This window comes from Streptopelia decaocto (genome assembly GCF_964273445.1).
Source record: "Streptopelia decaocto genome assembly, chromosome: 1".
Classification (NCBI taxonomy): domain Eukaryota; kingdom Metazoa; phylum Chordata; class Aves; order Columbiformes; family Columbidae; genus Streptopelia; species Streptopelia decaocto.
Window position 1 is genome coordinate 190,559,014 of NC_138663.1, and position 27,445 is coordinate 190,586,458.

Genomic DNA, 27,445 nt, shown 5'->3' on the forward strand with positions numbered 1-27,445 from the left:
AAGCTTTTTCTTAACATTTAAGCTACAATAATGCTCTTGGAGACCATTTCCAGCACATTTGTTCCAGCCTTCCTCCTTTACAAACACTAAGTGTTAGCAGCAGCAAATGCCTTGATTATTTAAAGAAAACATAAGTTACAGTGAGGCCTCGCTGGCTCGCACTGATCCCATTTAACAGAGCCTTACTGGATTTGAAGTGCTAGAAATAACCGTCTGGGTCACAGACTCAGCCCGTGCGACAGCGGCTGCCTGGGGAGGCCTCAGGAGCCGCCTGCCAGGAGAACCTGCTGCTCGGGTCCTCAAATGACCTCCAGCTAAACCAGGAGTAAACTCCATAATTCGCTTCTCAGAACACCAGCTGGAGGAAAAAGTACAAAAAGGGATGGAGGATCCAGTTCATGTGCAACAACATCCATTTTATAGCAATACACAGTGCTCCCTGCTTCCTTTAACTACTATTTACCATTAAAATCCTTTCAGAACAGCATTTTTCAGAAGAAAAAAAGTTGTTCTTAAACTCTTTTTTTCCCCACAGCAGTTGATCTAAAATATGAAATGTCACAGGGAAGTGTTAAGTTCTTATAGTTCAGTTAATTCAAAAATCTAAAATGTCATAGGGAAGTGTTTTCTTATAGTTCTTTTCCACACCAAAAAACCTATAAAAATCATATATGCATATATACACGAGTACACAGTTTGCATATGTATATATTTGTTATATACACATACACACAAATATACACATTTTTTTACACCTATGACACTCTGCGATGATTGAAGAGAGCAATAACATAGGTCAAACTGCAAAAGAAAAAACACTTTGTACCATGACAATTCAGCATTAATCTTTGTCTGCCTCTACTCCTAATGTGCCTCCTCCACTCCCATTCCTACCAGGCAGGAGAGACTTTCCTGCTGAGAAACAACTGAAATTATGCTTTATCAGGCTACCATGACCCTTAATACCTTGCAGCCAAGCAACTTCAGCATCCACCTGAACAATAAGGTTCTTGGAGACAGCAGCAATGATTTCCTGGCATGTTTCAGGAAACACACAGACAGCCCATGAAGATTTAAATTAATACAAAACAAATCAACATCCCTGAAATCCCTCAAGGTGGAGATTCCCAGCCCTGCTATGGAGTTTCAGCAGGAAACTCAGGATTTCCCTAATTGTTCTGATTATGAAGCTACAACCAACACTTCACTTGCCCTGTATATCAGAAACCTGGAAGTGGATGCCAGCCTACGTAAGGAAAAAACAGATTTATTTTAGGAGCATCTTAAGGAAAAACTGAAGAAAATATGTTGTGTTTGAATCCAACAGCTGAGTCGAAGTGAATCAACATAAAAATTCCCAACCACTTTCATCCTGAGCCAAGCACGCCATCTGTTCCTATGAAGTCCGTCTTCTGGTGGCTACCGCACTACACCATATCACAAAGTGCCAGGTGATCATGGACTGGTGCATAAATCACGAAAGAGACTACGAGTGATACAGTACAACATTCAAGCCAGTAGCCAAAAAAAAAAAAAAAACCAACACAAAAATTCCACAACCAGACCAAACCTTACCACCCAAAAACCACACCACAAGGCACAAATGGCCTCACTAAGGGCCAGCATTAACACAGCCAGGAATTCTGCAGCTTTGTGTGTTGTGGTTATTTCACTCTGGAGCTCCAGCAGGGCTGAGCTCTGATTAGAGGTTTTCCCAGAGTGGGGATGCTTTTCATGTCTTTCCCACTGTCAGAGTTTGGTAGCCTGAAGACTAATGTTGCAATTTCTCTCTAGCAGGTAACCTTCCTCCCTCTCTTCCACATGGTTACCATCTTCAAGTTAATCACAGAATCCACTCATGTATGATGCACAAGAAATTAGCAATTCATAATTTCTCAGTTCATAAAATAAAGTAGTAATAGTTACAGATGGCACTGCAGAACATCCAGTTATCACAAGTACAGGAGCTCCATATTATAGCCCTGCAACTGAATCACAAGCAAGAAACACAGGGCCCAGCAGAAACAAGGATAGATCACACTCCTTTTCCTGGCCATACTGATACTGATGACATTTTTTAAAATTAAGGTGCATGGGCAGATCTCCATCTACACCTTTCAGCAGGAACAGAATACTAAGAGAAATAAAACTGCAGTTAAAACAAACAAACAAACAAAAAAGATGAATACGCTGAATACACTTACTATATCTAACATTAATATATGAAGCACATCAAGACTGAAAGCAGCTACATCTCCCCAAATACAAAACATTACTTTCCCTTGGTGTTTCTGCCTCTCGTGAGAAGTCTTCCCCTTTTACTAGCATCTCAAATTCAGATAGCGAAGTTCTACCTACCATTAACTTCCTAATAACTCAATGCATAATCCTTGTTTCAGATTTTTCATTTGGTTTGGCGGGGGTTTTGCTACGTTTTGTTTTGGGTTGGGGTTTTTTGTGTGTTGTCTTTCTTGGGTTTGGGGGTTTTTTGGTTGTGTTTTTGTTGTTGTAGTTTTGGGGTTTTTTTTTCATTTTTGTTGCTGTTTTGGGGTAGGGTTTTTGTTTGTTTTGGGAGGATTGCTGGGTTTTTGTTTGTTTTTTAAATAAAGCCTAAAATGACTGTCAGGCATTAGTAAAAGTAACATGTTTTGATACAGTGATGTTGGCTTACAAAACCTTATTTGCAACACTAAAGAGATTTCCTTGTTATACCATACAGTAACTCCCATTATGAGACAAATAAGCTACTATAAAACCATAGTGAGCCTCAGACTAAATACAGCAGTTACTCTTCTCTAAAAATCCCCTTTCAACACTTGAAGGTTGAAAAGCTGTGTTCCGTGAAATCTGGCATTGCATCAACAGATCTCCATGGAGCTGGCTGGGTAGAAGTGCTCCAGAAACCAGCTTCAAGGGGGAAGAGGTGGGGGGGGAGGGGAGAAAGCATTCTTACCGTGTATAATCAATCACTAATAAGAGGCTTAAGCAACTTTTTTCCCACCTAAAATCATTGAATCTTAGCTTGGATTACTGGGGATGAAGAGGTTACCAATGACAATACTAAATATTTTTTAAGTCTGCTTTCTCACAGCATTTCAAATCAGCTCATTTAAATATCGTTTGCAGAACCTCTTGCTAACACACGTCTTTCTGTCTTTCTTCAAGACATATATGTATATATGCCTTCAAAATGTAAATGCAGCTTTTTTAGAGTCCATGAAATTTCGGGATCTAGCACTGAACATTTGGAAGTATCATACTGACTTACAACTATCTCTGCAATTCTCCTCTTTTAGTCAATGCCAAGTGTGGGTGAATGCCAAGTGTGGGTGAGTTGGGAGGAAAAATATAGTATAATAGTATTACATAGTATAATAAAAGTAGTACTGAACAAAATACATGGAACCCACAAGAAAGCAGCACCATCCATCAGTGGTTTTCCACTTGCAGACCTCTGGGGATGTTCAAAGACTTCAAAAGGAATTAGGAAAACAGTAACTAAGGTTAAAGACTACATTAGCAAGTTGTGTGGTACAATAGGAGCAGAGAGACCTGCAGACCAGAATAGTTGGTGCTGATGCATCCATCTTATTTATGTTTTTTTTGGTAGGGAAGCAGGAGTATTTGTTCCAAACAAGCTCTCACCCAGTCTCATAGCCCATCAGATGCTGAACACCATCAGCAGCTTATAGAGGTTCAAAATCAACAGTTTTATTTTGTTTTAGTTTTATGACAACAGGGTGGAGAAAAAGAGGCAAACACTGCTTGAAGAAAAGCAATCATCTTAAGGCTGAAAACCTGAGATAGTATTTTCTGATTGTAGCTCCATCTAATATTTATGAATTAGGGCCCCCTGAGAAAGGAGGGTGTAAAGACACTCTATGCACAAAAGTCAGAGGTCCACCTATCTTCTCTTGCCCTATAATACACTCAGGTTCCCCCACACTTGGGGAAGGACCTCATCTTTCCCACTAGCTGGCAGCCAACCTTATACCAAATTCCTGGCAATACAGCCAACTAAAGCCCACTGAAGAGGGAATGGACTGCCTAAATCTAGCAACTGCAAAACAGTATCAGAAAGCCTATTACAGGAAGGTTGCACAATACCTGCATTATTAGAATATCTGTACACCTAGACGTTAAATTTAGCCTCCAAATTTGAGAAAGGCAAGAAGCAGCATTGCAATTATACAGTTGAGAGGCACAAAGCTACTTGATGATGCTGGGCAGCACACGAGGCCCATCGAAGGATCAGAAATTGGACCTAGATCACACCAAAACTTAACAACAAATGCTTCAACCACAAGATGAGGTATGTTTTCTTCTCAGAAGCAAAACCCAGTTATCACCTTGGGATCCACTCCACTTACAGTTTTTTAAGACAGCTGTAAGCCAGCCACTCCTTGATTTAATTAAATGGATTATTTTCCTCACTCCCTGTTTCAACATTTCTGTTGTATAGCTGCTGCTCCTGGCTGAGCTGTTTTCAGGGCTGGAATTGGATTGGATGTGTGCAGAAACATAATCCAGAGGAAAGAAGACAAAGCAGTTTATGGAATTATTACCCTTATGGCTGAGACTACGTAAGTGATAGTGATAGCACTCAAACTGCTTTAGTACAAAGAATGAAAAACAAAACAAACACAAGAAACAGTGACTTATTCTAACCTCCCATTTTATACTGAAACATTCCAAAAGACCAGTTAGTACAATTAGTTGTAAAGGTGAGTAGCAAGCTAAGCACAAATTATTACCTAAAATGTGGTAACTAGACCTGACAGATCAATAACTTCTTTCTACAAGAAATGGTGTCAATATTATCCTAGGAGGAGGATTTAAATCTCATCATAGAATCATGGAATATCCTGAGTTGAAGAGACCTCATGAGGATCATGCAGTTCAACTCCTGACTCCACACAGGGCAATCTAAAAGTTAAATCAGATACCCAAGAGCATTGTCTAAACACTTCTTGAACTCTGACTGGCTTGGGGCCACAACCACTTCCCTGGGAAGCTTGTTCCAGGGCTTGACCACCCTCTCAGTGAGGAGCTTTTTCCTCATATCCAATCTGAAGTTCTGATGCAACTTCAAGCCATTCCCTCATGTCCTGTCACCAGACACCAGAGAGACAAGATCAGCAGCTCCCTTTCCGCTCCCCGTGATAAGGAAGTCGCAGGCAGCGATGAGGTCATCCTCAGTCTCCTCCAAGCTGAATAACACCAGTATCTTCAGCTGCTCCTCCTAAATCATGCCCTCTAGTCCTAGTCCATCCTAGTGGTAGCAATACAGGCCTATGACACTAGAGAGCTCAGCACTGTTGCAATTTTCTCTCACCCTCTTCTGCCACACTTCTCAAAAATCACATAGAAATCCCAGCCAGCTGAGAAGGCCAACAAAAATCTTATTGAATAGAAGAAAGTAAACATTTCTTATCTATTTATTCCTCAGGCTTGCAGAGGCATCTGTCATCACAAGGACTGTATTACATGACATCTCACATATGCATTGCCAATTCTGTTTACCTTGTTAGCCACATAACTACTGTATGCCTGCATCACTTCCACCTTTTTCTGAGAGCCACACACTAGAGAGATCAGGGGTTTTAAAGTCAGCTGCTGCAGTCACCACAGGTATGGATTAGCTACTGAAAACACCTTTGCACACACGCTCATGTATGTGCACACCAGTGTGATGACTGAACACCTAAGAACACTAAATATAATATCTATTAAAAAGAATAAATTTCATTCATTAAGCAATATGCTAGTCCAATAATCTAGTAGTGAAGCATATTTTCAGTCTTTGATATGTCCATTTGGTCTACCAAATTTCTTGCAGACTGTTTACTTTCCTTCACAAGCTTCTTTCACCTTTGAAATTTACAGCCAGTTATCTTTTTTCCAAAAAATTTCAGTATATTGCAATCAAGTCCCTTTGCCTTTTAACAGGAACAGCAGGAGGGGCAGAAGGGGGAAAGAATGAGGTTTCTTTCATCCTTCTCCTTCCAAGGTCGTTGCCATACCTTCCACATTTCTGTGCGCATTATATTACTTCCTCATCCCTTCATCCCTTGCAATAGTTTCTTACTTGACACTGAGAATGCACGCATACACAGTGGAGTTTTCCAGAACTCCTTTCTTTGAGTTTTTTCCTAATTTAGAGTGCAATTTCTTCCACAAAATATATGCTGATAAGCACACTGAATATCATCACACATATAATCAGAACTCAAAATTAAAATAAGCATATGTGAATTTCAGTAGAGGGGACAAAGTGTGCCAAAGGATGATAGCCAGGGTTATAGCTAGGGTCAGCTTTAGGACACAGACAAAGTTAACAGCATCCTGAAGCCCCACTGCACACTTTCCTTATTTCAGAGACCGTGAAGCAAGGCTGGCTATAGTTTCTGCCAAAGGCAGCACTGTGGTGTGCAATGCAGGAAGAGAGACATTTCTCATATGAGTACCTAATACTACTTTAACATCCTCATCCTCTCAGAAGGAAGAACAAACCTGCTCTCCAGCTTCTTCCTGCTCAAAAGGTTTCTCTTTCCCACTGCAGAAGCAGACAAGCTGTAGTCCCCTAAAAAAAAAAAAAAAAAACAAACAAACCTGCACTTAGATTCTAACAAAATTGTTTACTTTTGCAGTGTCCTTCATTAACACTGCCCAGTGTGTCCCACATCTTAAGTCACATAGTGAAGTACACCACAGTTTTCATACTTCACCAACACAACGGATAATCCTTATCTAAAAGTGGGGTGTTCATGTCACAGCTGAGACAAATTGGGGAGCAGGGGGATTCTCCCCCACAAAGCTAGTTTAATATCAATAAATATAAATATTTTATTATCCTTTGCACTTTGAATTGGTCAAACATTTAACCTCAGCAGATTTAGTTTAAATCTCTAAGACATAAGCAAAGTACAGATTATACATGGTAAAAGTAATTAACAGATGCAAATGTATAAATCCAATATCTCATGAACATCCATGAATAAAGTAAATTTGGTTTTTACACAATAAGATTAGTGTTTAAATTATACTAGTCTCCTGGGCTAACAGTGCTTTTCACATTTGTTTCAGGGCCTAATACAGCCTATCTTTAACATCACAACAACATAAACCTTCTTCCCAGTGCTAACTCAAAACCTTCCAGACAGTTTCACTCACCATCATTGGTCTTCAGTTTAAGGACTTACCAGAGTTTTCAAAACTATTCGTACTAAATTCACACAAATACAAAGTAAATCACAAGGTATGTTCAGGAAGAGCTTCCTTGAACAGCTTACCATTTAAAAAAGGGAGTAGCGAATATCCTTTCTGTTTATACGTTTGAGAAGACAGCTGTTCTGTAACTTGCTGGCACACTCAGGTGGCTTTACCTGCAACCAAAGACAAATTTCAACTTAGCTTTTCAGTAACAGAATAATTAAAAGATACACATTAAAAAAATCAGGTTCTGCGATCGGTTAAAAAAGCTTACTAAAACATGCATAAGCAGAATCTAGACATACTTTCAACTGTTTTGAGCTAAACATTACTTCATGTTACAACTTAGATTTTTTTTTCAAGGTAAAAAAAAATAGCTTTTTAACTGCAAATATCTGCAGAGGGGGTAACTCTTACCCACATAAAAACTGTGGGGATGAAAGATATCTAAGATAATGGCCTACAGTAAAGCATAATAAAACACCAGGTTTGAGTCCTTCTGGGACACTGCACAGTAAATTAAATACTACTAAACACAAACCCGCTAAAATAAAACAAACACATTAAAATAGCAATGAAAATCTCTTGAAAAAAGTATCAAGATGTTTCCACGGAAATATTACAGATCCTAGCATCAAGAGAATATTCTGACTTACAGATGAACATTTAGCCATACACTAAATTTTTATAAAATACATTTTTTGTGGTTAAGACATAGCTGGCCTTTCTGCAAGAACTGTACAAACATGATCTCTAACCTAGATCATTTGATCATAACAGAACAATATAACAGTCTACATATGATGAGAAACTTCTTCACTTTGAGGGTGCCAGCACTGGAACAGGCTGCCCAGAGAGGTTGTGGAGTCTCCTTCTCTGGAGACATTCAAAACCCGCCTGGACACATTCCTGTGCGATCTGCTCTGGTGAACGTGCTTTAGCAAGTGGGTTTGACTAGATGATCTCCAGAGGTCACTTCCAACGCCAACCATTCTGTAACTCTGTGATCACCACAGTGTCCGTGGTGCCGCACTACATACACAGGATCACTGCATCCCATCCTACGGTGGAAAAACTCTCCACTCAGGCCAGCAATGTGTGCAGCCTATGCAGGCATTGAATAAGCTGTGAGAATCATTGTGTGAACCATGAGGATGAGACTCCTACATAGTTTGCACAATGCAATGAAATCAACTATCCTGACATATATTCCAGGGGTTAGTATAAACCATTACATGGGTAAATAAAGATATTAAGACATGGTCAGTGTCAAGCAATTTTCTATCTTTTTAAAAATCAGCATTTTCTGATTTTTTTAAAAAAGTAAAATATCTTTTAGAAGACCAAGGATAAACCAGAGAATAAACACTAGACACTCACACGACATGTTCTACATTTAAGATGCACAGTTATGACCAAAAAAAAAAATTGTAGATGCATGCGACATGAGATACAGAAAGGCAAATATATTTCAGTTCACCATTATCTGTCCAGCAATATCTGTCTACTGGCATAACTGAATATACACACTCCCTTTCGAACAGATTCTTTCCTGTAAAATCTTCCAAGAGCAAAGAAATTCCAATTCTTACTAATTTTCAAGTACATCACTGACTCCTCTACCAAATGCCCCATTTGACTTATGTTCACTGAGTAAATTACAGAAAGTATGAACAGTTTCAACAGGACAAGATTTTAGAGATACAGAATGCATAATGCTGACTTTTGGTTAGAAGTGTATCTCCACCTGAATTTTATTTAAAATCAATGCTTTATAACTTTCTAAACAAGACTCCTAGAAATGAGGAGATTGCATGCAAGCAATTTGGAGAACAAGCTATATGGCACACAGAGGATTACTTCAGAAATCCACAGGAAAAAAAAAAATAAAACCACAATACACACCATAAAGGATTTCATGCACGACATAACTTTTATACAGATTGAGGATTAAAAGTATCCAAATGGCAGGTCATCATCAAAATGGTGAATAAAGGATTTTATTCTGAAGTCTGCTTTCTGGGTAGGGGTTTTAAAACATGGTTTCATATATGGAGATCCAAAGCTTACTACTGTAGTTTGAATTACAACGTAATTGTTTTGTCAGTGTGCACACACAAAAAAGGAAGCAGTTAAAATCTTCAATACTGATTTGGCTTGTTAGCTTCCTTCATGTATTCCATCTTAAAAGCACAAAGCTAAAATATTTGGAAACCAACACTACAGCAGACATTTGGAAAACCCAGACAGTTTCTGGAGCCTTCAAAGAGCAGAACCACACATGAATTAGTGGGTAGGTCCCACTTGGTCTCAAGTACTTCCACAGTAGGATGGGCGACTTTTCTGCAAGAGCCACACAATCAATTACACAGAGCCAAGGGGCCTCTGGGTGGCCCATCCTAAGCAGCTTTCACGAGATTGATGAAGACAACCAGAAAGTTTAAATTAGGCTTGATCCAGATCCCAGCCTTCAACTTGGGCACATAAGAGAAGCAGCATAAAGAACAACACAGCAGCTCATGTTTTCCAAGCAGTCTTTAACTTTAGATTAAACTGTTATCTAGCCCAAACTCTGAGCCTCCACAGACATCCAGAAACACAGACTTAGTTAGGACACACACTGTCCTTGGAACGTAGAGAGCAATCTGCCCTCTGCCAAGCCCTTGAGGGACAATTTCCTATTCTGTAGCTTTCCAAAAACCACTTTGATGGTCAGACTTGGTCACAGCCCCCAGTGTGTCCTCTGCCACCAATTCCTTCCAAACAAGTTCAAGCACTTGCAGTTTCTCTTTAAAGCACAGGGAGATAACAAAGTAAAAATAGCCAACCTGTTGTGGAGCACCTGGTATCTCTCTTATCCCTCTTTCACTCATTGGATTACGGTAGAAATATTCACTGCGTGACTGACTGTAGCAGTCCTTTAATGTTGGCCAGAGGAGATCTATCTAAACTGGAGGCTGCCAAAATCCTAAACATCTTGTGGAATTTATCTGAGGTGAAACACTTGATCTTCAGAGATTTTGCAATCTACAAAACACAGTCTGTCAAGCCTGCGAGCCAGTCAGTAACAGCGCTGTTTTGTCAGACATTCCTGGCTGATAAGCAGCATACTAGCATCCATCAGCGCCCACATATCTCACCTCTTCAGTACATCAACAGTAAGAGGCTTGCCCAGGACAACATTTTCTTTCTCAATGGTCAGCACTGCTTCTTTACTGCAAATGAAGCCCAATGTAAAGATAAGGCTATACCACAAATTACTTGTACCAACCACAACAGACAGGAAATTAGCTCTTTCTTTCACTTGCTCATCTTCAATCTCAAAAGGAAAGATTCTCCAACCACTGACAAAGAAACCTAATATCTCTGAGAAGGAACGAATTTAAACAGGATGTCAATACTGAAATATTTTCAAACACCTGAAAATGCTTGCTGGCAGCATTTACCATCCTCAGATCTTCACAGATAACAATCCTAATCTCACAGTACAAGTATTGGGTACTATAAGCCTGCCCCTTCTCCCAGTATAGCCCAGCACTCTTCTCCAGAAGTTGGGTGAATAAGTCTTTACAGAAAGGCAAAGAGCTTCCTCCTCGCTTCACTCCCAGCACCCAGAGATGTCCCCTAAGTGCTCTGCTTAAAGGAATGCTGCTAGCTTTGCAAAGTGGAGACCCACTTGAGTAACAACACTTCAAATGTACCTTCCTGAGCAGACTGCAGCCGCTGCCATTTCAGTTGTTGCTCACCCACACATTATATAGCATAGTTTGACACTTGATGACATTTCAGAACATGCTGCTTGAAATAAAGAGGTATCTTAAATTCTACTTTCTGGAGCATTCAACCTCATTTCGTGCAGTTAGTAGATAGTACTACAAAGCACAAACATCTAGACAGATGCTTTGTATAAATAAGTACCCCAGACAGAAAGCAAGCCTGTGGGCTTGTTAAAGAGATTAGTCTAAGGCTAGATGGAAAAGACAGAGGTACAGGCTTTCAAGTTAAATGCTTCACTAAAAAAAGTGGATATGGTAACATGAGCAACACAAAAACATTGCCAGACAGCTAACAGTCAACATCCAAAGCAAATAGTGGACTTCACCCCGGCTTGAACAAAACCTAAGATTTTCTTTCGCTCAAACTTCTCCATAAGTAGCAGAGGGTCATGCAGCTTGTGTCCTACTGTTTCATAACAGTAGAGAGAAATATGTAAGGGAAACATGAAGCAACACAAGACAAAAGCCCACTGAAAAACTGTTAGTCAAAAATATCACATGTACGCCTAATACCACTAAAATGAGAACCTAATTACTAAGATTGATAAATGAAATTTAGTGGGCTTCAGAATGCCTAAAACAAAAAAAACACACAACAAACACATGATGCTATTTTTTTTTAAAGGGAAAAATATCACATCTATAAAGAAGTGCAACAGGGAAGGAGGCAACAAGGTCGTACTTAACGGTCTCTTACCCAGCACTGCCATAGCTGACAGCCAGCTTCAACCCCATGGAATCATAATTATGCAGATGGTCACGGGCTGGATCAGGAAAGCAGCTGCTCTCCCTACCACACCCCATCCCAGGGCAAGACATTTTTTCATCTGGAGCTAGCTGAATGTAACCACTTGCATCACTCCATGGCTAATTCCCCTATAGAATGTATGTGAGAGCAAAATGGAAAAACAGAAGAGCACTCAGATTCAATGCTTGGAGACCAGACGGCACATCCTTCACCCTAGCAGACAGAAGGATGCTTTCTGGTATAGACCTGGGCTCATGGAAACCTCACCTTGCCTGTAATTACATTGTCTTCAGAAGCCAGATCCTTTATTTGAAAACCCATCACAGATATGAAGCTTGTTTCCTTTGCAAACTGCTCTGTGATTCCTTAAAAGGCGTTTTAAAGTACAATAGTAGCAATGGAGCCTCAAGAAAACATTGGACCAATATTTGTTGAAGATGGCCACCTGACCAATAGGGAGGAAGAAAAAGCTGAGGCATTCAACGTGGTTTTTTTTTTCCTTCAGTCTTTAGTAATACCGATAGACCTTGAGCTGCTCAGTTCCCTGAGTCAGAGGACCACAAGAGTTCTGAAGGAGCTAGTGGATGTTATGGTGAGACCCCTCTCTACTATCTACCAAAGGTCTTGGGAGTCTGGGAGGTCCCTGCTAACTGGAAGCAGGGCAAGGTTATTCCAATCTACAAAAAGGGTGAGAGAGAAGACCCAGAGGACTACAGACCTGTTAATCTAACCTCAGTTCCTGAAAAAACATGGAGAAGATTTACTGCGTACTACTGAAACGGACTCTGAGAATAATGCAATTATCGGGCACAGTCAACATGGGTTCACAAAGAGAAAGTCCTGTTTAACTAACTTTATATCCTTCTATGGTAAGGTCACCTGCTCAGTGGACAAGAGGATGGTGGTAGATGTCCTTTCTCTGGATTTTAGTAAAGCTTTTGTTATTGTCCCTCACAGCATCCTTCTGGACAAGTTGTCTGGTTGTGGGATGAGCAGGTTCACGGTGTGCTGGGTGAAGAACTGGCAGAAGGGCACAGCTCAAAAGATTGTAGTGAATGGATCTACATCTGGGTGTTCCTCAGGGTTCAATTTTAGGGCCAGTCTGCTCAATACATTTATCAAGGATCTGGATGCAGGAGTTGAATGCACCATTAGTAAGTTTGGTGATGATACCAAAGTGAGAGGTGCTGTTGACTCTTTTGAGGGACAGGAGGCCTTGCAGCAGGATCTAGACAGATTGGAGCATTGGGCAATGATTAATGGGATGAAATTTAACAAGTCAAAATGCTGGATTCTGCACCTAGGACAAAGTAACACCGGGCACAAGTATAAATTGGTAGAGAAGTGGCTGGAGAGCAGCCCTGCAGGAGGGGACCTGGGGTGCTGGTCAACAGCAGCTCAACAGGAGTCAGCAGCGTGTGCCCTGGCAGCCGAGGGCAAACCCCATCCTGGGGTGCATCAAACCCAGCATGAGCAGACATCAAAAGAGGTGATTGCCCTGCTGTATTCAGTGTTGGTGCGGCCTCGCCTTGAGCACTGGGTGCAGTTCCACAATTCAAGAAGGCTGTGAAGGTCCTTCAGTGCATCCAGAGGAGGACAACAAAGCTGGTGACAGGGCTGGAAGGAATACCCTGTGCGGAACAGCTGAGGACTTTGGGCTTGTCTAGTCTGGAGAACAGGAGGCTGAGGAGCCACCTCATTGCTCTCTACAGTGTCCTGAGAGGAGAAGGAGAGGGAGGTGCTGAGCTCTTCTCTCTGCCACCCAGTGACAGGACACATGGGAATGGTTCAAGGCTGCACCAGGAGAGTTTAGATGGGACATTAGGAAGCATTTATTAAGCAAGAGGGTGGTCAAACACTGGAACAGGCTACCTAGAGAGGTGGTCAATCCCCCAAGCTTGTCAGTGTTTAAGAGGCATTTGGACAATTCCCTTAATAATATGCTTTAAATTTTGGTCAGTCCTGATGTGGTCAGGCAGTTGCATTAGATGATCATTACAGGCCCCTTCCAGCTGAAATATTTTGGTCTTATAAACAGTTCTCTCTCACATGTACATGGTTAGGTATACATGTATGGCTGTTTAGTTTTCACTATTTATAAAGCCTTTCATATCTATAAATCTATCTCTAGCTATAGCTATAGATGCATATGTCTCTATATATACAAAACCTTTATGAAGGTTCAGTAGGACACAGACTGGAAGATATTTGTGAAAAGCATGGGTTTTTTTCCCCAGCTTGAAAGTCTCAAAAAGCATTTAAATTGCTTTTAGACAGACATAGGTATCACACAGATTAAACATTAAAGAGCTATCATTTATAAAATTAGAACTCAAAGGAATTAAATGGTTAGTGACTCCTTACAGTTGATCTATGAGGTTCAGTTAAGGACATTACTACATAAAGAAATAAACAGGGTGAGAAGGGAGGGAGAGAAATTAAAGCATTTTTAACAGGTGAAACTTATGTATTTAATTATTCCATTTTACACCCTAGCTCAAGAGCTATTCTTGAAAGAGATTAGCATACTCTAGTATTAACTACATGGTTCAAGTTTATCCTGATTTCTCAAGGGGTTCCCCCCCCCCCACTCCTGTTTTTAAAGGGCCAGATGAGACAGGCAGTTTTGCTTATTTCTTTTGGGTCTTTTTTGTTATTAACATTTTTGCTTATAAGCCAGTTAAACTAAAACAGTTTTGCATGGATCTGTGACCTCAAATCTTGTTCAATGCAGAGGAGCTTAGCAGTTTAGGAAGATCAAACAAATCACAGAAATCCAGAAGTATTTGAAATAAAGTCCACTTTTTCTTTCAAAAAAGAAAGCTGCAGTGGCTTAAAGCCATCATGCCTGTTACCATGAGATTTTTCTGGTTTTAATTAAAGTCTGTTTTCATAAAAGGGAATTTTAAAACTCCTTCTGCTTCATGCTGTTTAATACAGGTAATGAAGATAAAAGTATGAACTTCATTATCCTAATTGCATAACCTGTCCAGGTTATCCTACTGCTTTACCATGAGACAACAGCAAGCAGTTGATACTAACTCAAGGGATCAGATTCACCTGTTCACACTAAATATTTTAATAAATTCTCTTCTTCAGACAACTCCAATATAATTTTCACAGCCATGTTTCTTATTTTCCAACAGGGAGGAGGTGGAAAGCAGTCAGCTGCCACAAATGCAGTATCTTACCATGAAGATATTTTGAAAAATATCCATTTCAACTACATCTGCAGGTCCTGCTCCTTTTGCCTTCCTCTGTTGAACATTCTAAAAACTACAAATAATGTAGATTGTTTTCAAGAATTAAACAGAGCTTTACATCATGTCAGATGCAAAAAAGATAGCTGGAATTGTACAGTTACATGGAATAAATCTCACAACACCTTCTTCCCCGTCAGACTCCCTGTATTTGATCACTTCAGGTCAGCCTTTTTCTGCTTTTAATAAAAAAAAGTACAATATCACATAAAATTTTGGACAACAGGTCAATGGGATTTTGGCTATCAGCAGAACTCTCTTTTCCCCTACCCGCTTCTTGCTCTTTGAAAGATAAACTTGCCCAAAGGAGAGTTAGGATTTATTCTTGGGAAACTGGAACCCAAACCAGACCTTTACACAGAGTGACACTGCAATGGCAATGCGAATACACACAACCCCTATTCCCACAAATACAAGATTTCTCCTCCTTGGCGCAATGCTCCATTCCCTCTAGAGGGATTATGGCACTTTTTTTTTTTAATCAAGCCCAGTAAACTAAGATACAGCTAACTACGCCTAAAGTATGACTAAACTTTCCCAGTTCTTGTACAGTTACAATCTGGCTGATAAATATTTCTCTACTACATTCTACCTTTTTATTAAATAGTAAACAGACATGAGAAAAAAATTTAACATTAGATCTTGTACCAGATGCAGTTCTGAAGAAATGAGAAGCAAAATAAAAGTGATTATCCAAAATTCACACAAAAGTAGAGGAGAATACATGAGAGGCATGTTTTCAGATTTCACATCCCTTTGCAACTTAACATTCTTTGACATCTCTTTCTGCAGGACAGGGGAACACTGACTTAATGGCTATCAACAATAAATAACTTTCATCCCAAAGCACAAGCAATTCTAAAGCAATTTATCTCTGCATTAGGAACAAAAGGTATTAAAAATAAATAAAGAGTAGGTGAAAACTATTATTAGATTAGTTGAGTGATTTATAAAGTTTCCTCTTGACTACCAGGAAGCTACCTGGCAGAGACTACTCATCAGTGAGGAAGATAACTTTGCTTTCTCCAAAGCTGTTAGAATAGCAGTATCTGTTCCTGGGTACAACTGCTGTAAATCCCAATCTTACACAAAACAGTTAACTAACATTCTTTGTTTGAGCAGGAAGGGGAGGACAGGATACCTGCGAGTATTACATATTAAAAGGCCAGCTGTTCCACAGATCACATTCTTTTCTATTCAGAATAACCAAAAGTTGTTTCAAGCCTAAAGAAAAAAATGTTACTCAAGCTTCCCGCTTTGGTCCAGTTTATTCTTTTAACACCCAATCAGAATCTTATTTAAATCAGCAAGTCCTGCATGCTCTCAACCAGCAAAGAGGATCAACACTTCATTATACACCTGCAGAAAAAAGGGGGGGGGGGGGCACAGAAGGCATATTTTCTAGAACCCTAGCAATATCATGCAAATTAACTACTCCACAGTGAAATTAAATTATTTCTACAGTCTTATCTTTTCTAAAGTTACATTTATTCAGTATTTTGTTCAAAGTGAATTGAAAAACACTCAAAAATATACTTCTGACAAAAGCACACTTGTCCTTCAAGCTTTGTATTTCAGACAAGCTTTTGTTTCAAAGTTTCCTCCATATATTTTAGTTCTAAAATATAAGGTGGATAATCTTAAAGAGAATATAGTAACTTTCAATAACCCTCAATCAAATTCACTGGTTTTACACCTCTGGATTCAACCCACACACTTCCTACCCTCACAGTTACATCTCCCTAATGTTTTCCAGTGAGCGCTACAGAATGCGATTTCTCTCCATTCTTTTGCTATCCCTATAATTAAATGAACCTGGACAAACTTCTTTGGGTATCTGGGACTGTTCTATGCTGTATTTATTGTTCTGTAATGAGGCAGAAAGAAAGTTATCTTTGACCAGCAAATCAAAGCTCTTCACTGTTTAGACTGTCATCCCTTAGGTTCACAAACTCCAGTGTATTTTCTAATGCTTCATATTCAAAGGCACTAACAACCATAATTCTACCAACATGAACAAGAGTGGGGATACTCAAGTTACAGATTTACAGCCATGGGTCTTACAGTTAACATCACAGTTACCATAGGCATAAAATGAAGCCTTATTTATTTATATCTGAACACCAACATTTAAGTTTAGCTTTGAAAAACTTAAAAAAAATTACAGGCTGCCTGTTCTTCTCTGGAGCCCAGCAACTTGGTTGAGGAAAACTCTTGCCAAGCTATGACTAGCATTTAGCAGCTTAAGGGCTAATGGTGCTTGTTGTTTCAACCTCGACAACCAACTCTAAGGAGACACCATTAAGCTTACAAAACCATTTGACATTTGATTCTGCTGAAAATACAGTTTTACTAAATGTTTTGAAAAGAAAAATCACTTCTTCCTCTTTTAGAGATCCATGATGATGCCAGACATATGCTTGTTTTCCAAACAACAACTGTTAAAAAGAAAGAATACTCCTTCTGATGTTCCTGCCAAAAATAACATTCTGTGGTTTAAAGAAATCTGATAGCAGGCAGTTCACTTAGTTGAGGGAAGAAGGGTTTACATTTGGCAAGGGTTTACATTTAATGTCTTGCATCTACTTCCTTCCATCTGAAGTTTCTTTGGAGATGAATGCAGCAGTGGAGAGGGTTTTTGTTGTGGTTTGCTGGAGTTTGGGGTGGGTGTTTGTTTGGGGTTGTTTTTTTTCCACATCTCCAAGCATTTCACTTTTTTTTTTTAAAAAAAAAAAAAAAAGCCATCTGTGGCTTTTACCAGAAATGACACAAAGAATTTCATCACTATGCATTTCTTTCTTACGGAGAATACTAGGATATAAAGGATAGTTTGAAAGTGAAGTAGAAGACTTCAGAAGAAATGCACAGGAGGGAGTTTGCAGCAGGAGGAAGCGGAACAGAAAATCCAAATGGGGAAGTAGCACAGAACAGAGAACATCAACAGCTTCATCTTAAAAAGTAGGACAGGGAGAGGAGGAAATGGACTTGGGGCTTCAGCTGCTGTTGTCACAGGCAAAAAATAAAACCTGCCTGCTAAAAGTGGTTATTCCACTGCTTTTTCAATAGTCTCAGATTAAGAGATAGTAACAGAAACAGGCAGATTGGACTACATACTGCATAAGACTACTTATTATTTCTGTGCATGTCAAAAAGCCACAATTTTAAGACAAGGTTAAATCTGCTCCAATATTTGTCTTCATTCATTTTACTAGACATCAATTAATAACGCACAGAATTAGTAACTGGACCAATTTACTAAGTGACGTAAAATACTCATCAACTTGAAGCAACCGAAACAACAGAAGTTCTGGAATTTTCCCCATTTGTGGAACTGTATTCACTGATTCCCAGCAGTTTTCGCAGAGTTATAACTCCCGTTGAACAGAACTTTGTCACCACCCTCCAAGATACAGAAATTCCTGACTGCTGCTAAACCTGCTTCAACATCAAGCCAACTAGTCAGACGCCACTTCAGACAGCCAAGTGACCAAGAATATAATCTCCCACACAACATCAAGCTGCAGCTCCATGCAAGCTTGGAGGCCCTCAGAATTGTTAGTATGTCAACCAGAATAATATTATTGCAAAACAGATACCTTCTCCAGTAGAATAACAAATATTTTAGAAAAATAAGGTCAGAAACCAAATGATCTTAGATTATTTCAGATGCAGCTGTTTCAGGCTAATGAATAGCCTTACGGTTAAAAACCCAATAGCTCATTAGTCCGTCAACATGGACACTTTTCCTGACATTAGCAGTGCAAATCCAGCAAAGAAATTCAGCAACTAGATATTAAGTCTTTGCAGCATTATTAGCCTGAGGTATAACTAAGTGTTGTTCCTAACCTTATCTATGTGCTTGGGTAGAATCACCCACCCTGAATCAAAGGATGCTTGAAATTTCAAGATAATCTACAAGAGTATGAGCAATGTTTGATGACAGAAGTAAACGTTATAAGAGTTACATTTCATTTGAGGGCTGAAAGACTATACACCTAAGTGCATTTTCAGACACACCTCCTGAAGGCATTTGTACCTCCAACATTCGGGTATTCCATGCTGGCCATGCACAAGCTCTATAACTCTTTATTTGCTGTAAATAAAGTGATTGCTACAGCAAAGATGTATAAGACCTGTAAGATTTGAAGAATGGAGAGCTTCAAGAGAAGCAAGCTGACTGAGCTGAATGAGAGAGGATCCCCTCCATCTAGAAAAAAAAAAAAAAAAAAAGAAGCTGCTGAGATGATAGTTCCTGGTTCTTTCTACAAAAAGAAGGGTGGATAGCACGTGGTTTGCACATCTGTTTATCTGGTGTAGGCTGGCAAATATCCTTTTCCTACTACACAGTTCAATAACCTAAAACTGTAACCAAACCACTTTTATAACTGTACCAAGACATCATATTTAAATACAACAGAGTTAACTGCAGCCCCACTCCAGAGCTGGCACAGAGGTTAGAAGGAACTTCAACATTCAGCCATGTGCAAAAAAACCCCAGCAATACATGTATAAGTCTTCAAATTCAGCATAAAATAACCAAGCATAGGCTTCATTTGAAGCGATGTGTTATCTCCTCCATGTTTGCAGCTGTTTAAGCACTCAAAGTAACAGTGGCCAAGCTTTAAAAACAGTACTTTCCCAGGAAATAACTCTACAATAAACCCATGCTGATACAAGTTCCAGAGAATTTCAACATTCCATACAAAACTTAGCAGCAAACTCTGCTGTAGAAGAACTAAAAAGCCACATTTTCACTAAAGTCTCCTTTCTAATTCAGAAGTTCAAACTCTTCATTTTTCATCCACATGTAATGAGGCAGAAGAACTTCTCAAAGAAGTGTGTCGAAAGGCTGTCTGAAGTTTCAAAAAGCTTCCCAGGCCTTCTCTTGTAGCACACTGCTCCCCACAGCTGCCCATTGCTCTGTTAGGACACAATCAAGCACACAGCACATGAATGGTTTTCCTCGGCATCATGGAACACTGACCTTTCCTACTACAGGATTTCAAAACAAACCAAGAAATCAATTCCAACATTTGCTGGAATACTGTTAACATGTTTTGATATATTATGCCTGTCACCCATTACATACACAAGCTGTCCAAGTATTACTCATTACAAGCAAAACAGTTGCTACTATGAAGATGCACAAGAAACCTGGGATCCATTAGCTGAAGAATTAAAGTCTCCAGCTATGAGGCAAGTATGTGCCTCAATGCCATTTAATCTTCCAAGTCACAGGAATGCAAAGAGAGACTTCACACCTTTATCAACCTTATTTTATTAAGTCAGTTATGAATCCAAAGGTTATACACTGCTGACTTGCTCTAACAGGCCTCTCTGCTCACATACACAACAGCAACCCAAACCCTACTGTCCTTACCTTAAAGAAGTAAAAAAACAGAAGAGACAGTTTAGCCCTTTCCAACCTTCAAAGGCAGGCATTGCAACAAGAACAGCAGTGCTGGGCTGCAAGAAAAAGCCACTGGAAAGGGAAGAGTGGGCAACAGCTGCATATATCAGCTATGACTGCACACATTCACTATAAACCCTCAAATAAGGGAATACTCACACTCAGGTGGCCATTACAGCCATCAGCACTGGAATAAATTCATCCTCAAATTCAATCTGAACCCCAGGCCCTTTTAACAGCCCTGTCAATGGTATCATGCTCTGCAGCAAGTGATAGGCAGATAACTGGTTAACCAGTCCAGGGAACTCTTTTTATATACACTTTATATAATGTTCTCCACCTATAAATACAGCAGATCTCCAGTAACTCGCAACTTATTGTCCTTTATATACAACCTTAACATCATGTTCTCTTCGTGCCAGCAGCTAGACTTGAATTAAGCATTTTAATGCAATTATTCATGCTCCTCAGTCTTCACTGATGAGGTGCTTTGTTCACTTTCACTTTCTATGAATATAACAACAATAAAAGGAAATATTTTTGCACGCGCTATCTTTTCAACAGCCGGTGAAACTCAGGTCCTCTAGGGACTCTCAAATACTACTAAATTATACCCATGAGGATCATGCAGTCCAACTCCTGACTCCACACAGGGCAATCTAAAAGTTAAATCAGATACCCAAGAGCATTGTCTAAACACTTCTTGAACTCTGACTGGCTTGGGGCCACAACCACTTCCCTGGGAAGCTTGTTCCACGGCTTGACCACCCTCTCAGTGAGGAGCTTTTTCCTTGTATCCAATCTGAACTACCCTGATGCAGCTTTAAGTTGTTCCCTCGTGCCTCATCAACAGACACCAGGGAGGCAAGACCAGCACCTCTGTTTCGCTCTCATGAGAGCTGCAGACAGCGATGAGGTCACCCTCAGTCTCCTCCAAGCTGAACAACCCCAGTACCTTCAGCTGCTCCTCCTGAGTCATGCCCTCATCTTTGTTCCTCTCCTTTGGACACACTCTAATATTCTGGTATCCTTATGCTCTGGAGCCCAAAACTGTTGGTATATTTTATTCCAATGACTTCTGCCTTCATAATCTACCAGCAAACACAAGGCTGACAGAGGACTTGAGAATCACCATATGTATCTATTCTAGTGCAAGTGCCTATTCAGATACCAAAAACCTGCCCCAAAACACATTAATGCAGAGTTGGAACAGCCAAATAAACCTTAACTATGCTTTTACACCAGCACAGGAGGAAATATAACCTCTGCATAAGCCTCCAAAAAGTTTGTTTCACTTAATCTTAATGGTGATGTGTATTTTTCATCAATGTAAACTTATCTGTACATACTGCTGTGTAAACAAACAATGCTTGATAGAGTCTTACCGCAATAAACTATTCTATAGTTTCTGTATTGGGCAGATTTCCACAACAGGGATGCACAATAAAAGCTCATGCCAAAGCAACAGTGAAATAAAGTTTTGATTTATGGAACTAGAGAGAAAACAAGCCAGGCTGTAATTCTGTGCACAACATTTAAAAGTCTCATTTTTTTCTTGTCCTGAAGAAAAATACATTTAAGTCAACCTAAAATTCTGGTTTTGACAGATTAATGGAAGTTACGACTATCTTAGCATAGGCTACTGCTATTTATATCAATTATGATGACTGTAAAATATGAACTCCAAACAGATTCAAATTACCACTGATATCTATACATACTTTATCTATGTCACCAGCAGTTTAAAGTTGCATTATATTCGGAAGACTATTATAAAACCTAAGTATCTACAGAATGCAAGATTAATTCAAAAACTAAAGCAAAAATATCTGCATGCCAGCCATGTCCAAGCCACGTGTTTTAGTTATGTTATGTTCACTAATGCTTAGCCAATTCCCTAACTCAGCACTCAATAGTGTGTGTCAGTTCTTCCCAGTCCTTCTTACCAAAACACTCCTGCAAGGAGGTTTGCAGTTATTAATGTTTAGAAGAAAACATACACATTAGGTATAATCCCTTTGAAAGTACACAAATAACAGGGAAATATTTTCCTGTATTGTTTTTGGCTTAGACTGACATCTGGATTTAAAAAACACAAACATCAATCAAGTTCAAGCTGAATAATGCTCAATTTTTTTCCTTATAAGATGTATTTTTAAAATACAAAGTATTATTAACTCTGAGTTGAAGCATGCCTTCCCACGTGGCATGAGTATAATGAGTATTAAAAATATAATAGTAAATAAATTGGGCATAAAGATGTTTTATGCTTAATAGAAACAAACGTCCCTTATCACTGTATTTGGCTACCAATCACTCTAAGAATACAGAGACGATATTTGTAACTAACAGGGAAGGAACTCCAAGAATCTTGAAAAGCTAAACAGAGAGATCCACCACAAAAAAAAATCCCAAACACATCCAGTGATCAATTCTAGACCCAGAAAACATCATTAGTTTAATGGCAGAACATTTCAGTATGTGAAAAAACTCATTTGCAATGTGTTGAAATTCAGAACTCCTAGAAATCCCTAACACCAATAAATCTGGATTTGTTTAATTAAAAAACATCACAAACAAGCAAATCCAACAAATGCTTACAATATTAACAAGCATTCAACAAAAATTCTCCAGCTATCTCACCTGCCAAAAATAAAGGAATCAAACAAGCTAAGCTCCTAGTTCACAGCCTAAATGAGCACAAAGACTTTCATTTTGATCTCCAGATGTTTCTACACACAAATGTCTTGATTTTTTTCCCCAATGTTTTGTTTCCCCTTTTGGCAGATGAAAAATAAATTGCATCTATCAGCAGCTGGAAGTATTTCAGTTATCCAAGTTTTCAAAAGAGGGGTGAAAAACAACAGTGCTTTTCCAGTTAAGAAAACAGCCTAGTGCATCAGCTTTTACAACAGGTTGGCTTCTGAACAGTTAGATCTAAAGGACGGTAGGTGTGAAGGAGAGCACTCACAGGTTAAAGTTGAACAAATAAATCTGTTGGAACTTCAGGTTATTTCATTATTATACCTAAAGGCAGGCTAAGTTCTCAGGAACACAAGTAGCAGTTCTGCTACAGAGCTAAGGCTCAAGATTCCTCCATTTGATTCTTAGTAGAGTCACTGTTGTTCTTACATTACAGGTATTCGGTATGTGAGTCTTCCATATGGAGAAGTTAATACTCACCCTCTACCTTTTTACCTGCTCTTTTAAGAGAATAAGCAGTTACAATCTGTGACCCACAGAATTCCTCGTACAAGGAAGCTTCTGAAGGCAACGTACAGTTCTATATAACACTGGAAGACCTGCATTTATAATCTGATCCTATTAATGATCTTCATATACCAAACAGCTTTAAGATTAGAGAACTAAGAAATTAGCCTGATAAGAACAACTTGTCCCCATCAGTACTGTAAATTAATATCTTTCTGCTATTGAGGTCGTTCACAAAACTTAGTATCACAACACACAGAACACACATAGCCTGGTTAGTAACTGATGCTAGCAGTGCAATTCACCCAAGGCACAACCTGTAGCTCAATATCCCATGCAAGCAAACACAAAATAAAAAGAAGTCACAGTAACAACCACAAGAAGTCCAAAAACTTTAATTGAGTCCCACATGAATGAGGAACACTACATCATATTTTAATTTAAAAGGCCAAAAAGTGCTGTATTATACAACCCATATCAGATTCAAGCATAGTTACAAGACCATATCAAGTACACACCAACTAAAGACAGACTCGCAAGAGCGGGCTGCAATTATTATAACTGCAACAACATTTCTTGCTCATTCCTCACTAAAAGCAGGCAAGAGAGCACTGGAAGACCATGCTATGGGAGGGCTCGAAAGAACGAAGACTTAACTGCATATATTTATCTTTTTACATCACGAGTCCACCATGAAGTTCTCTCAAGGCTCTTTCCCACTCCAATTACTACAAATTACACCAAGATGTAACTGTTCATGCAGGAAGTTTAATCAAAAAGGGAAGACATGCAAAGGCATGAAAGCTAATTCACTGTCCAGGTGACATTGACGCAGTCATTCAAACATTCAGCTACCATCAGCTCTTCTGGAATTCTTCAAAGTATCTGCTCTAGTTTGGTTTGGTTTTTAGAAATCTGCTCCTGCTAATCACTGCATATAAGAAACTTCAAAATAATATTCCTCTCATCTGTCACTATATGGCTTTTCTTCCTCTTTCTTCCATAGAGGACTATTGCCTGCAGACACTATTATTCTTGTTTCAGAGAGATATATGGCACGTAGCTTCTCACTGAAGAATAAAGTAAATAAACCTGACCTAAAGGAGTCACACCAAGGAGCAGCTGGTCTCCAAGAAGTTTATATTACTACTCCTAAAATTGTAACCCTTTGCAACATGTTGTGCAGACAAAGCATATACTGAAAAATAAAGCAGATCTATGCTGCTATTAACTACGAAACATCATGTGTGTTGTACCATATAAATCAAAGATAAAGCCTCAATAACTTACCCCGCTATGAAAGACCCTTTATTTAAAGCACAAACAATCCTATTTCTGACATATAAAGTCATATTTTATTACTTCCATGGACAAACAGGAAGATTAGGAAAGATGGTACAATTTCAGTAACATCGTGTATAATCAAGACTAGTTCAGTATCTGGGTGGGTTTTTTTCTTTATTTGAAGAAAATAGCCATAGAAAAGACAAAAGTTCAATTATATATTATTTCAGCACAACACAACGTTGGTGTTCACACTGCCATTAGCAACACAAACACAAAACTAATCCTCCAGCAAACAATAAGAAAAGTTTGCTTTGCACAACTCATCCCCAAAATTCAGCTGGAAATAAATGGAGCTTCCACAGTGCTCAAGGGGAACATGGTCTGGTCCTGGTCTCAACTGAAGAGCTGCAGATAAGACATCCTTCTTACAGGACTTACTGAAAGCCACCTTCCTTCTGAGTAAGAATGACCCAGGGCCTTTATTTCAGTGCAGGTAGATAACTGCCCTTGCATCTTAGTGCATCTTCTTCTGATGAGAACTTGAAGGCAAAAGTAAGCTGTAACTCAACACTCAACAAAGCGCAGTTCCACAGCTCGAATATGGGATTTACTCTTGAATCTTTTAAGTTTGCAAGCATTGTAATTTTAACAGGTTTCTAACTTGGGTATTAGTCTACATAATTATTCCATATCATATCACCCTCCCTATATTAAAGACCACACAACTTAGCATCTGAGCCACAGATGGCTGTAGCTTGGGAGAGTGTGCTGGAGGTAAGAACTGCAGCCTTATTCAATGACTTCATTCCCTTCCTCAAGCACACGCTATTAGCTACTACGAAAATACTGTACCGGGCAATTTCAAAACAACAGTCTGTCTCATATAAATGAATACTTTTTTATTCCCTAATTAAAGCTTTGAAAGAAAAAAAAAAAAAAAAGAGGCCAGTCTTGTACGATACACAAGGCAAAACAACCTCCTTTTTCACTCTCAGATTTCAAGTCTCTTGAAGTTCCTGACTGCTTTAATAATTTGCCCCCATCTTTTTCCAATAGGAATACTTACCCCTCATTCCCTGTAGTTCACAAAAGCAGCACAAAGAACCACAGCTAGACAGCTTTTTCCTATTCCTACACAAAAAGGGTACAAACTAAACCATTTGTGCTTTGAAGTATTTTCTATCAAGGAATCTCACAACTGCATCCAATAACCTGTCACTCAAGTACTGGCCCCACTTCACAGACTGTTGCTCAGCCTAAAATTATCAGTCCTTCACTTGTTAAGTTACCTGCAGGGATCACTGAACTGTATGAGAAACAAGACGAAAAAGAATAAGTATTTCTTAACTGCTTTTCAGATAGTGTTAGACATGCCGCAGTTGCAGTAAATCCCTGTCTCCAGATGCCTACACTCACTCAGATTCCCCGCTTCTTCTCGGCAACACATTCACTTCAGAAATATGTGGAGAAAAAAACAATTAATCTGCAAAAACCACGAGTAGAAAAAAAAAAAAGGGGGGGGAAGTTTAAAAGTTCCTGAGCTGTCAAGTACTCACAGCACCCTTCAAAGCCAAAGACGATTATGTTTAAGTACTTAAAGACCGCTGGGCATCAGAAGAGACTTGCCGGTGTCACGCCGCGGTGCAGGTGCGAGGTCACTCGTGGGGAAACACGAGTGGGGCAGAGGCCTCCGAACGTGCGGTTCTCGGGGCTAGGCACCGTGTTCCCCGCACCCGGTCGGCGCGGTCGCTGCGGGAACCGCAAGTTCCAGGGCCTGTTTCCCGACCCCACACCACGGGAGCTCCGCAACCCGAGACCGAAAGGGGGACGGGGAACGCGCCCTGCGGCTCTGGGGACCGGCGAGGGGCCGAGGCCGGCAGAAGGGCTCGAAACAAAGCGTCCCCTTCCCGGCTGAGGCGGGAGGACCCCGGGACGGGCAGCGCAGCCCGATCCGGAGAAGCCCCGAGTGACCCTCCGCTGCCCTCAGCGCGGCTGTGGGGAGAAAGGCGCCGCGGCCGTGCTGAGGGGGCTCCCACAGGGAGATTATCCCCGCGAGTAGGCGGCGAGAGACCGCTAAAAAGCGGCTGGTCCCCCTCAGCGCCCCTCCCGGCGGCCGCCCGGCTCTCAGGGGAGAGAACGGACCCCCTGAGCGTCGTCGCCGCCGACCCCTCGCTGCCCCGCACCCACCTGGCACCGCGCGCCGTCCCATCCCGCACCGCCGCCGCTCGACCGCTCCAGCCGCCGCCGACCGCCTTCGCGGGCTAAGCCTCCGCGCCCCCGCCGCCGCCCCGCCCCTTCAGCCTCTAGCCCCGCCCCCTCGCCTCCCTTTTTCTTCGTGCCAGGAGGGGCGGGGAAAGGCCCGCCAATGAGAGCCAGTGCTTCACCACACACATTGCTGATCGGCGTGAAAAACACCCAATGACAATGCCAGGAGGACGGGGAGGGTTGTCAATCAGTGGGCACTACCTGGGGTTCGCAAGAGGCCGGGCGCAGGGGAGGGGGGTGTTTCTCGCTGACCAGCGCGGCTGTTCGTTCTTCTCCC

At 40.3% G+C, this 27,445-nt stretch overlaps 1 protein-coding gene across 3 annotated transcripts in view; it reads right to left on the reverse strand.

Annotated features, from left to right (window-relative positions):
* WASF3 (WASP family member 3) overlaps positions 1–27,164 on the reverse strand; it is a 65,887-nt gene extending 38,723 nt beyond the window's left edge. For 2 of the 3 annotated variants that reach the window (XM_082057203.1, XM_082057205.1), the window contains exons 1-3: positions 27,091–27,164; positions 7,293–7,385; positions 6,514–6,583 (exon numbers count right to left, since the gene is read on the reverse strand). The gene's annotated coding sequence lies outside the window, so the exon portion shown is untranslated. The remainder of the gene's footprint in view (positions 1–6,513; positions 6,584–7,292; positions 7,386–27,090) is intronic. The other variant, XM_082057204.1, reaches the window with a different exon arrangement.
* Between the last annotated feature and the right edge of the window lie 281 nt (positions 27,165–27,445).